General features: G+C 38.2%; 1 long non-coding RNA gene across 2 annotated transcripts; it reads left to right on the forward strand.

Moving 5' to 3' along the window:
* The first annotated feature begins 5,840 nt into the window (after positions 1 to 5,840).
* Positions 5,841 to 9,022, forward strand: LOC308409562. Of its 2 annotated transcripts, none has more exons than XR_013974024.1 (5): positions 5,841 to 6,349; positions 6,892 to 6,957; positions 7,308 to 7,463; positions 7,916 to 8,008; positions 8,306 to 9,022. It is a non-coding gene; the product is annotated as an uncharacterized lncRNA (long non-coding RNA). The 2 variants fall into 2 exon arrangements; XR_013974025.1 differs by having other exon boundaries at positions 5,841 to 6,192.
* The last annotated feature ends 4,805 nt before the right edge of the window (positions 9,023 to 13,827 follow it).

The raw sequence follows: 13,827 nt of genomic DNA on the forward strand, positions 1-13,827 counted from the left end.
AAATCAAAACAGACACTCTACCAGTAATTTCAGTGAGTAGACTTTAATTTAGTCATATCCAATTTGGCACATTTTGGAAATAATTCAACAGGTAGTGCCTTACCTTTAGATAAGCCGGCTTTTGTCCACTCAAATCAGACCACTGGCTCGTGCCTGTCCGTTCGACAACCTCGGACCGTCCAAACTTTTAAATTCCACCCCAATACCACAGGACGAGCCCCCAAAATGTTAAGGTTCAAAATATTGGGGATGGAGACAAGAGAAAAAACCACAATAACAACACTGGTCCGGCCGGGTTGAGTCAAACGATGATTTAATGATCACACACGTGGGAGATGGACACTGATGCAGACAGCCTCAAAATCTCAAAATGGTGGAGCATTGCTCAAACTTTTATAGCCTCTGGTGCCTCCACCTTATCATAAAAAGCCTAAACATTCACATGCTCTCTCTCACACAGCGCCTGAGCTACGACCTTGGCTCCCTGTTTATCTGCTCCTGCTGAAATGGGGCAGAAAACTCCAGCACACTCTATTCTCTTCTACTCAGACAAATTAGACAATAACCTTCTGCGAACAGTATTTCTTATAACTCAGCAATATAATGCATCATAAAACAATATCATTCATTCACAACAAATCAGCAATTTAATGTAATGCAAATCAGTTTAACTAATGCAATAGTTATCAGCTTCTTCTAATTCAGGAGAATAATGCAAACTAAAACTACATAATAATTCACAATCTTTAATTAGGGGTATAACATGGCATAAAATAATATCATAATTTTACAACACTAAAAGGGGGAATTATGTTACAATGCTCTTCATAGACTACAGCTCTGCATTTAATACCATAATTCCCTCCACACTCACCACCAAGCTGGAGCATCTGGGACTCAGCTCATCTATGTGTCAGTGGATCTCCAACTTCCTAACTGGCAGACCACAGGCAGTAAGGATGGGTGGACATGTCTCAGCCTCCACCACTCTCAGCACTGGAGCCCCCCAGGGGTGTGTTCTGAGCCCCCTGCTGTACTCTTTGTACACATATGACTGTGTGGCCACTACCAGCTCCACCACCATCATCAAGTTTGCTGACGACACCGTCGTGGTGGGCCTGATCACTGATAACAACGAGACGGCATACCTGAAGGAGATTAGGAATCTGGTTAACTGGTGCCAGAGGAACAACCTCCTTCTAAACGTCAGTAAGACAAAGGAGCTGATAGTGGACTTCAGCACTAAGCAGGAGAGGAACTACCAGACCCCTGTCATCAACGAGTGCCCAGTGGAGAGAGTGGACAGCTTCAAATACCTCGGAGTTCACATCACGCAGGACCTGTCATGGTCCTGTCACATCAACACCGTGGTGAAAAAGGCCCGTCAGCGTTTCTACCACCTCAGACGCTTGAGAGACTTCCAACTGCCCTCCAAGGTGCTCAGGAACTTTTACTCGTGCACCATAGAGAGCATCCTGACGGGAAACATCTTAACCTGGTTCGGGAACAGCACCATGCAGGACAGACGAGCTCTACAGAGGGTTGTGCGATCAGCTGAGCGCACCATCCGCTCCGAGCTCCCTGACCTGCACTCAATCTACAGCAGGCGGTGCTGGACCAAGGCCAGGAAGATCGTGAAGGACCTCAGCCACCCCAACAACAGACTGTTCTCTCTGTTGAGGTCAGGAAAGCGATTCCGCTCCCTGAAGACCAACACAGAGAGACTGAGGAGGAGCTTCTTCCCGCAGGCGATACGGTCTCTCAATCACACCACCACACAGTACTGACCCACACATACAGTTCTTACACACACACTGGACATTCTGAACATTTGTTTACACTTCATTACTTAAATCACGCTGCTGTTATTGTGTATATGCTGCTGTTATTGTGTATATATTTATTTATATTTCTTCATACATTCTTATACAGTTCTATATTGTGTATTTTGTTGTACAGTTATTTTATTTTCAACTTTAATTTATATATTTTATCTTATTCTCCCAGTTAAATTTACCCTTCATTCTAATTTGTGTTGTACAGTTATTTCATTTTTAACCTTAATTTATATTTTATTCCTTCCTAGTTAAATTTACCCTTTTTAATTTTTCATATTTATTTCCTATCTTATTCATAGCCTTTTCCTTTTTTGTTTTCTTTAGGTCACGAGCAGTTGTCCAAGCATTTCACTACACATCGTACTGTGTATGACTGTGTACGTGACAAATAAAATTTGAATTTGAATTTGAATTTACAATATGCATGTCCTTCATTCATCACTTTGTGGAACTTCAACACACTTCTGCTCTCCCCCATATTCCATCTTCACAAGCATATCCTATGTGGAGATTGAATAAAAATTAGTTGACACTAATTAATGGCACAAATAATCCGGTAATCAATTGCAGCACAGTAAAAAAAAAGAAAAAAGAATCCTCTTTGAGCCATTACTTGTGTAAAGTATTTTCCCAAAAGACAAGGACACAGACAACAGGTAATACTGAACTAAATGTAAAACCTCAACCTTTTTCATTTTTACCTAAACCGTGTGCACAAAACTCTGGAGGGATCTAAATGCTAACGTAGAACCCAGTCAGGACGTCAGCTACTGCTGTTTGCTCGTTTTGTTTATGGGAGATCGTTTTCAGGCTTCAAGTAGCACCATTATACTAACATTTCACATTCTAGACATTGTTTTAGGTGTATTTGACCAAAGGTTTGACTGAAAATTCACATGCAAGCTTTTTTTCAAGGCTAGCTAAAACAGAATATTATGCTATCACCGAGCAACATGGCTAATGCCTTTCACACAGCTTTGTCTCAACTCCAAAGAGCCACGGAAGTAAAAGCTAATAATAATAATTGAAACAATCTTTGAAAAAATGACTTACCAAGCATGGCAAACAACTCAAATATGTAGAGCAAAATGTTCTGAAACGGCTTCACTTCAGCTTCGATTGGAGCTTATGGTGCTGGGGACGGAGTCTGTGAATTTACTCTATTGGTGTCATAGCCCCTGTAGGAGTTCAGAGTTAAGAGGTCAAGAGTTAATGTTTCCATTGTAACACCTCCAGATTTGACATAGAAACACTCATTTTTAACACTCGATTTTAACTACTATCATTTTACACCTCAGAGTTACATTAAAAGAATGTGACTCTACTTAGAGTAAAATTAACTCTACTTTTGCAAGAAGACTACTAACACTAAAACATTTAACACTTTTGAATTTGCTGTGTACCGAACCGAAAGCACTGTATCGAACGGTTCAATATCGATACGAGTATTGTTGCACCCCTACTAAATACATCATCTTAGATTAGTGTAAGGGTTACTAGCAAGTGCCTTTATCCTGTAAAGAATACACAGATTTTCAGATTCCAGGAATAGGTTTTTTTCAGTACACCGTTTTGCATTTTGGTCTTCACTGGGGGGGGGCACCTGCAACTTTTCGAAGGTTGATGGACATTACCCTTAATGGTTGTTCCAAGTTTCCAGCTGCCTATCTGGATGATGTGGCGATTTACAGTGAATCTTGGGAGGAAAACCTGCAGCATCTAAAGGTTGTGATGGTAAAGATCTAGAAGGCTGGTTTGAATGTGAGCAAGTGTCACAAATAAGGATGCAGTGGACTCAAGAGCAGACTCAATTGCTACTCTGTGTGTCTCACTTTATAAGAGAATTTTATTTTTTTCTAACAAGCCTATGTAGCACATTTAAACAACAGAAAATGACAGGCACATTTACATTTCAGGATTCTAAAAAAAACAGAATATCAATATATAAGAAAAGTTGAAAGGTATTGTGGTATTGTGGTGGGGCGTCCATGCAGGAAAGGTGGACGCACCTGCACGGCATCCGCAATAACGCCCGCTGAGTTAAACATGGGTAATTAGGATTTGTACACTCTAAAAAGTGTATTTCAGCAGTAGTTGAAGTTACGTAAAGTTCAGAGTGAGTTTCATTAAGATTTCTGCTTTAGTGGAGCCAGTCTACATTTGTGGAGTATATCAACTTGTTTTTACGTGTTGTTCCCTCAGTACACATGTAACCTGCTATTCTCATTAGAGTCAACCTGCATCAATTAGGTTTCTCGTGACGCAGTGCGTCTGATGTCATGACGTCTCCGCCTTCTCCAGAATTTTCTACCTGCGGTTGAGAACAACAATTTGAGAGGCACTTGGCTGCAGGCAGGACCTCGTGAACAATTTGGTCAATAAGGTAACGAAGATATTACTTTTTCCATAGTCCTTGAAGGTAAGTCAAATGTAGAACACATATTTTAATATATTAGATATAAAAATATTCCAACTGTATTGTTAAGTTTGTTAAGTGTTTAGTAAACTGACCTGACCAAACCGCTATCATTCAGCCCTGCTAACATTAGCGAAATGTCAGACCTGTTGGTAGTTTGTGCTTGGACATGTAGGTTAAGTTAGTAGTTTGCCGGCGGTACTCTCTTGTTTTAATATTGTAACGCTAGCTTAAAGTTGTGTATTCATGCAGTGTGTCGGTGTTGGCTTACTGTTAGTTATTCATTAGCATTAGCACATTATAGCGGCAAGCTGGGCCGCGGTTCTCTTCAGACTACGTTACTTCGGGCGCGCGCATTTATACACGAGTGGTTGTTCGCAGTATGCCTGTCGGCGCGAATAGTTCATGCGGTCACGGCCACGGGTGATGTAGGAGGTAAAGTTTAGCTGTGGTGGCTCCAGGAAGCATGCATTTACTGCCGCTTGCATTGCTTTCAATGTACATGACCTTTAAGAAGGCGAGGAGAAAGGGTGCGTGCAGCGCTCGTACACGCACGGATCAGCCGTGTGAGAGGGAGATGGTGTGCGGCAGAAAATCAAAATTAGAAATCATAGAAGAAAGTATTACGCTATTGAACACAGAAAATACAGCCATCAGATTTCTTGTAGACCTAGCACACTTCTGGTCTGTCTGAATACATATATAAGTACATAGATGCAGATGAACACTGTAAACATGATGAAAGATCGACAGACTAACTCGAACATATCTTTAATCTTTAGGACTTTGGGTAGCGCTTCCTTTCCTTCCTGTCAACCTCTCCAGAGGGGTGTCTGCTGATGGCAGACAGATTACATCACCTCTGGTTGGAACCCTGGACAGTGCCACAACCTTTGGCTTGGTGTCCAATGTGATGCCCCATCACCACCTTCTGACCTAACTTCTTCTCAGCTCTGTGACTACTTCAAGAGGGGCATTCCTGTGTGGAGGCGTGCCAGGCAGCTCGTTTTACCTGTGAACTTGCATACTTTCACTTCATCAACAACAAAGGTATGCAAGTTCAAAATAGTAATGTCTCATTTAAACTTAATTCAGTTTTACACTGAACAGGAATCGGCTTTATATATAAAACAATTGCAAAAAAAAAATACATGTACCTATGGGCATTTGGGTTTTGTTTTTAAACTTTTGTTTTGAACTTATCCCTTTAAAATCTAATTAGAGAGGGCTGGCTACATTTGATGAATACATTTTGTGTTTAAATGATTCGCTTTGTGTTGGGCAATGTGGCAAAAAGCTGAGATGAGATCTAGTCTCATATCACCATATTGATATATTGTAATATTGCCCAACTCTCCCTCTGTGTTTTCTCAAATTATTTATATACACCCAGTAAAGCGTGTCTCTTTGTTTCTCCAGTGCTATGCTTCATGTGGAGATGCAAGGACTGTGGGACAACATTAACAAAAAGATCTGAATTGCTCAAACACTACAATCTGATTCACAGGCATTACGGACGAGGCCACTCATATCCATGCACTTATTTAAATTGTGCATGTAGGTTCAAGACTTGGAACGCCCTACACTCAAAAAAATGAATGAGGTGGATTGTTCAGTGTATATTAATTATTTATTTTCATTTTACTTAAAATATATGTTTTTGTTAAGTTAACATATGTTTTTCTAATCAAGTCTACGTAATTGTGTCTATTATTCAACGTACATAATACTAATGTGTTACTTGATCGCATAACATTTAAGTTAAGTCAATTAGGATCGATATACCTTGTATATCCACAAGGTGGCAGTAATGCAAAAACAGTTGTAATGAAACCGCGCAGAACAAGAAGGTTTCACGGCTTGTGCCTGCTCATGCGCAAGACTTCAAATTTAACTGAAAAAGGCTGTTTTGGCGCCAAGCTACTGTTTCTTTGAGAGGTAAGACCACTTTTTTTCTTTGACTATGTTGTGTAGTATCTATATGTCCAGCATGGTTATATTTTGCGTTTGTCTTACAAGACATGTTATATCGTTTGCGTGCGCTTGTTTTACATTAGTTTTACTGGGTCCTGGACATGCTTATTTTGTGGACTGTGTAAGAAACATTTTTATTGTTTTTTGTTTTATTAAGGGATTAGCTACAGGGGTTCATGGGGTTATTCTTTCAAGGGGTTATTTTTCCATTTGCTTTCTTGGGATTCCTTTTCTGTAATCAGAGAGTCGGAAATATCGAATAGGATAGCAAGGATAGCATAAAGTGACATTTAAAATCCAAAAAGTCAAGGGCGAAAGCCACTGTGACACCATTGTTCTGCTCTATCAGTAATCTGTATTATGTAAAAATGGTCTGTAAATACAGCATGTTTCCTAGCGGAGTTATACATATCAATGTAGTTATAAATTACAGTTTGTGAAAGTACACACTTAATTTTTTTAATAAAATTATTCAAGACATATGAGTGGACAGACAATGGAGGTCGACAGACCTGGTGATAATTGCTTCTATAGAAAGTTAGCACATGGCAGTGTCAATCTCTTGCTTTTCTTCTGAGTAGTATTTTATTTAGTTGTAATTCAAACAATAATTTGCTTCTTGAAATTAAGGAATTAATTTTTTTTTTTCTTTTTAAATCTCAGATCCTGCCTTTACCTGCTCCCTCCTATACTGATGTGGTGTATGTGGTATTGCTGAGCTTGTATGTGGTATGTGAACTGTTATACTTTTAAAAACAAAACTGTTTTATAAGTTAAGTTTTCTTTTGTGACCCATCCCATGCCCCTGTTATTTCTTCTCCACATCTGAACCATGGTAAAGGTTGCAGTTCAAGGGCCTGAGGCATGAAATTCTTTTCAGATCAGCTGTGATCAATATTTTTTGGAACTTGATAAATAACAATAAAAGCTGTAATGGCTCCATTAGCATTTTGTGTAAATGTTTGTGTTAAAATTATAGCTTTAATGAGGTCTTTCTACATTAGTTTTAGTTTGTATATGTGTACATATAGTATGTATATTTACAGTACAGTATGTTGTGTTTGTTGACATATTTTCAGGTGGAAGCAGAATATGTGAGGATTACTACTGCTGCACATGTTCCAAGGCTTTTTACACAATTTGACCAATACACTGACCAGCTCATAAAAGTCTTCAAGAAAAAAGGAGGCGTTGCAGGGAAGAAAATTAGACAAACTTTGGCCCCAGCCACACAGGTGCGTTATTCTGTTGGTAGCAAAATATTATGGCTAATAAGATCATTTTCAAATTTAAACAGCTAGTGTATGGTAGCTGCACAGTGCACTTACATTTATATTAAGCAAGACAAAGTTTGGTACTCAAAACGTTGGAAAATTTAAATTACCTAAACATATGTAAAATCTGATCCCTTGATTTAGGTTAAACCAGAAGTGAATGTTTTTATGTTATGTTTTGAATGCAAAAAAGATGATGTATTAGTTTGTCTTTACCTCCATTATGGACATATATAATGTGGTGGAAACCCTGCCCAACAGGTTAACTATTCATGTCCATGTGATGATTAGTTGGTCTTGTGTACATGTCTATCTGTGCAGTGGATATGTCATTCATTTTGCGTATAATGTGAGTTTCTGTCATCCTAAAGTATATCTGTTTTCTCTTCCTGTATCTCTGCCACTCTCTACAGAAGGAAAGTATTGAAAAGGGGAGGGAGTGTGTCCTCAGGGCACTACCTTTTTACCTGAATGAAGACCCAAGCATCCTCTTCAAAGAATAATTGGTTGGTAATTTTAGTTTAGTTTTTTATCTGTATTAAACCAAATTTTGAATAACTAATGTTGTTGCATGTTGTAATGTTGTTGTTGTTGTAATTTGCATGGAACCTGTTTAAATGTTTTGGGAAATCTTCTTGTATACCCAAACTATTTATATTTATCGTTGAATCTGTAGTCTAAAATAGTGGCGCACTGGGGTGCATGTTCCTAATATTGTGTTTACGTCATTAAAGGGTAGCTTTGGCCCTTTTTCTTTCTTTTTTTAAAACTGGATGCCATTTTTCTATGTTTTTGTGTCTAAGCTACAGCTGTTCAGAGGGAGCTGGAACAAATTACCCTTGCTATCTTTACCATCGAAAGAGCTGATGCCAGCACTCCTCCAGCCGATGTGGGTATAACCATCTAGTGTGTCCTGCATGACCTGGAAGACCTGGCCTCTGCATGTGCACTCTTAATGGGTGGGATATATGCACTGAATCTCAGTTAACCTCAAGACTGAAAGCTTTCTTTGAAGTACTTCAGAAGCTCTTCCTTCATCTGTATGTCAGCATACTCTTGACCAAGGTACAGTTGCTCAAGAATACACTGAATGAATAAGCCAACCTTTAATTTGGATGATGAATGTTCTGTCAGATGGACAGAAGTTTTTCGGAGGCTGAATGGGAATAAAATGGTAATTTGTAAATGACAGATAACGGGAAAATTACATTTAAGAGAAATTTAGAACATTTTGAAAAGTTTGTAAACTACTACAATTTGAGAGATTTTACTGTTGTGGGGGGCTAGTAAGAGACAATCAAAAGTATTGAGATTTAAAGGATTTAATTGAGAGATGATACTGCACCAGAAATGTTGAAGGGTGGTGTGTATATTAGCGTTCAAGGCATATTGTTATGAGGTGGAAATATGTTCATATTCAGTTTGTGTTACATTGTGTGCATTGTAAAGGTAATTGCAATACATACTAAAAATAAGGGTAAGTTAGGAGGTTGATCTGATATCCTCGTGTTGGTGTTGTTCCCAGATCATCATACTAAATGTTGTTCCAGGATCAACATTGCAAGTGACCAATCAGAATGTTGTGACGTCATACTTTTGCGACTTCGGGAAAAACCGGCGTAAAACAAAAAACTGTACTTAAGCTGCGTGAAACCGCCTCTGTCCGCCGATCAACTGACCCTAACCCTAACCGTAACCCTTTAATAAACAGTAAGCAGAATTGATATTGTCCTTGCAACATTGGAATTTCATAAATGCACGAATGGCTTGGCGCGCAAAAGAATAACGTCACAACAATGTGACAACATTTTCATGATGGTCTGGGAACAACACCAACACGAGGATATCAGATCATCCAAGTTGGGAATGCAGGATGAATGTATATTTTGTGGACTTTTAAAGACGAACAATTGTTTCCATGTTAAAATGTTTACATCTGAAGTTTTTTGCCCAAACACTAGTAAAATAAATGTTGACAGTGGCAAGTGTTAAATGGTTACTGCTGTGCTGTTGCAAAAAAACTGAACGCTGACAAGCTGTTTTATTGTTAGACCATAATGTTGGCATGTTTTGTTAAAGTTTTATTTGGGATGGTGATGTAATTTTCTTTGATTGCTAATATCAGTGGACTATTTATTATTATTATTATTATCATTATTATTATTATTATTATTATTATTATTATTATTATTATTATTATTATTATTGTTGTTACATAAATTTTTTTTAAATTGTGGCTGTTGAGGTGGACACTTCACTTTGCATTGTTAAAGGAAAGCACTTCATTGGCATTGTGTTACTGGACTGACCCTAAGCAATCATTGCAAATAGCAACTTTGCTATCCATTTTAGACACTAAAAGAAAAAAAAACACTCACAGACCTTACTAGCATCACATGTGCATAACTCAAGTGTCATCTTATCAATGTGTTATGTGATCTTCAATGCGTTTTTTTTTTTCTCTCTTCTATTTCTGGTAGATACAGACATTTAATTTAAAGTCTTGATGTTGCATCTGTCTACATACTGTTAATTACTAACCCTAATGAGCTGTTGTGTTTTATTTTGGACTGGGTTTACACAAATGCTCACTGAATGTGTTGGCAATAAAAGAAATTTTAAAAAAATAAGTTGGATGTACTTAATTCATTTGTGTGGAACCTGTTGACAAAATAGATTTATGTAAAACTAATTAATAAAGCACAAGGTGGCTGAAAATATAATATTTGAATTAATCTAACTTAAATTTAACATTTTACTGCCACAAATAAGAAATGTGTTGAAGTAACTAATCTAAACTATCTAACCTGAAAATATATCATCTTTGTTCATACAACATAATTTGATTTAGTTAGTCTTAAATATGTCTTGTTAATCTTAAGTAGTTTTTTAAAATTAGATGAACTAAAGATTTTTGCTTTAAACTAACATAATTCAATTTCGTGGAACCTGTTGACAAAATAATTTTAATTAAAGTCAACGTTTCATTTTTTTGAGTGTACTGAGCCATCTATCAAGAAATCACCCTGCCCAACAAGCAGTCTCCAAAGCTGCGTCCACATTCACTTGCCATATTTGTGGCCATAATAAACTCTCCACAGAAAGAGAATATTTTCAACATATCTATCAGCATCTTAAAAATAAGGAGACTGTAACATGTGTGTTCCAAAACTGTGAATATAAAACCAATGTCTATGAGAACTTCAAAAGTCATAAATACAGAAAACACTCTGGTACAGTGAACACATTTAAGCCTGGAATAAGTTCTGTTGATGAATCTTGTGCCAGTGTTGCCAGTGATATTTCAGATGTGGAAATTATAGAGAGTGATGTAAATTTAAATTCTGCTTTTGACAGTGGGTATTCTGAAAACTTAGAGAAGGATATTGAGCTTAAAATTGCTTCAGTGCTCCTTAAGTTGGAACACATCTTTCTTGTGTCTAATGCAGCTGTAGATGAGCTTTTGCAGGAGTTAAACTATTTGATTGGTTCTGTTTCTGTGGCGATTACCCAAAAGACTATTAGCCAAGTATTACAAGACAACGGATGCCAATTTGACCAGTCAGTTGTTGAAAAGCTAGCCAGTGTACTCTGTGAGACAAACCCTGTAAAAAAAGCAATTGGAGATAAAGGTCCACTTTCCAGTCCTTGGAGACGAAAAGCATACTATAAGAGCCACTTTAAAGTAGTGGAACCAGTGGAATATATACTTGACCGAAAAAATAACAAGTCATTCCAATATATTTCAATTTTAAAGTCTTTGCAGCATATTCTTGACTGCCAGACAATCTTGGATCAGGCTGTTAATTTGAATACTGTAGATAATCAGCCTCAAAAAACTTCTGTGCACTACAAAACTATCTTCGATGGTGACTTCTTCCATGAAAATGGACTGTTGTCCAAGCAGGAAAGCATTTCATTGATATTATACATTGATGAATTCGAAATATGTAATCCCCTTGGTACATCACGGAGGAAGCATAAAATTTGTGGATTGTACTGGGTTTTGGGTAATTGCCACCAGGCTGTAATTCTGCTTTAACCTCAATCTATTTGGCTGCTTTAATCAAAAGTAATGATCTGAAGTGCTATGGGTATGAGAAAGTGTTAAAACCTGTAATTAATGATCTTGTAATTTTGGAACAGAATGGGATATTTCTGTCAAAGTTGGGCAGAACAGTAAAAGGCACTGTTCAGTGTGTTGTTGCCGACAACCTTGGTGCACACAGTATTGCTGGATTCTTTGAAAATTTCTCAGGGACATACGTATGTAGATTTTGCACTGCAGAAACATCAGAGTTCCAGACTATTGAAGTCAGAAGTGAAGTCTTTACTTTAAGAACAAAAGACATTCATGCAGATCATTTACGAATTATTGAGGAAAACAAATGGCCCAGTTATTATGGTGTGAAATCAAAGTGTATTTTGTCAAAGCACCTCTCACATTTTGATGTTACCACTGGGTTTCCACCTGATGTTGTACATGATCTTTTTGAGGGAATTGTTCCTTTTGAACTTGCGCTTTGCCTCAATTTGTTAATCAAAAAAAAGTATTTCACATTATGTACATTGAATGAAGCAATATCATCTTTCAACTTTAAGTGGGCTGACAAAACAAATCGACCTCATCCTGTGGCTCTCAGTTTTGCATCCAAAAAAAGTGTAGGAGGGAATGCACACGAGAACTGGAGTCTTACCAGATTTTTGCCTTTGTTCGTTGGGCAGAGTGTACCCTGTGAGGAGCCTGCTTGGCACATCTTAACAGACTTGAAGGACATTGTTGATCTTGTTGTCAGTCCTGTTCATACTGAGGACTCCATTGCATATCTTGGTTTTAAGATCTCCGAGCACAGAATCAAGTTTCAAGAGGTTTTCCCAGATGTTAATCTTAAACCAAAGCACCACTACTTGGAACATTATCCATACTTGATCCGTAAGTTTGGGCCACTGGTTGCACTATGGACTATGCGATTCGAAGCAAAGCATAGTTTTTTTTAAAAGAGTTCCAAGGAACATCAGATGCTTCAAAAATGTACTTCTTTCCCTTTCACAGAGACATCAGTATCAGATTGCATATCATTTGCATGCAATTAGCTTTGCCAAACCCCCACTGGAAGTAACAGATGTTTCCACTGTTCACATTGATGTTCTTAACAAGGACATCTCAAATGCACTGAGACAGAAGTCTCCAGATATGGACAATGTGTGCTTGGCTAAAAGTGTAGCATATAATGGACTAATCTACAAGTGTGGGAGGTTCTTGATCCACGGCTCACTGGGAGGACTGCCAGAGTTTGGTGAAATCATCCAAATGGTGATACTGCAGGACAAACTAATCTTCATTCTGAAAAAGCTTAGCGGATGGTATATGGAACACTACAGAGCTTATGATCTCAAAACATCACCAAGCAAAGAAGTGGAACTTGTTGAGCCACAAGAACTGCATGATACCTACCCACTGGCAGACTACAAAATTAGAGGGATGCGTCTTGTCACCTTGAAAAGATATGTCCATGTTTAAAGGGTGAGGCCTCAAAATATGATAAAGTATTTTCTTAAGTGGGAAAACAAAACCCAGACCCATACAATACTAATGTGTTCTCAGAACATATTTATTTTATACTGCAAGCCAAAGTGGTGTGATGATGTCATTGGCAATTCATCAGTTATGTCATTTTTTTAATGCAGGTTGCTGGATTCCAGTCAGTGAATGCTAATCCTATGCTCTCCCCCCTTCTGCTTCTCTTCTCTTTTTCTTCTTTCCTCTCCTTGTTGTCTCCTATATTCTCCTCACCTCCTCTCCTTCTCTCTTCTCTTCAATGTCTCCCATATTCTCGCCATCTCTCTTCTCCTCCCCTCTCCTCTTCGGTTTGCCTTCTCTCCTCGCTGCCTCAGCTGATCTCCACCTCTCCTCTTCATTTTCTCCTCCCCTTTCCTCCTCTCTTTGCCTTCTCTTTTCCTCTAGTTTGACATTAAATTCTCCTAATTGGAAATGTCAGTGGTTTACATGTTGATCCTCACTAACTGTGCTTGTGCTTTGTTCTCAGACCACCATGGCTGGTTCAACACCTGCAAGACTGAAGGTGATTTTAGGAGAGAACAACATTGAAAAGCTGACTCTTCTAAATGGCATCCCAGAGTCACTTGAAGACCTTCTCAGCACGATAAAGACTACCTTTGGGTTAAAAGGTAACTTCAGACTGCAATACATGGACCAAGACTTTGGCAATGACTTCTTCAATCTGAATTCTACCACCGAACTTCGGAATTTGGGGACAATCAAAGTGATCCACCAGCAAACAAATCCACCTTTGATCAGTGCCGA

Source organism: Rhamphochromis sp. 'chilingali', assembly GCF_963969265.1.
Source record: "Rhamphochromis sp. 'chilingali' genome assembly, chromosome: 14".
Classification (NCBI taxonomy): domain Eukaryota; kingdom Metazoa; phylum Chordata; class Actinopteri; order Cichliformes; family Cichlidae; genus Rhamphochromis; species Rhamphochromis sp. 'chilingali'.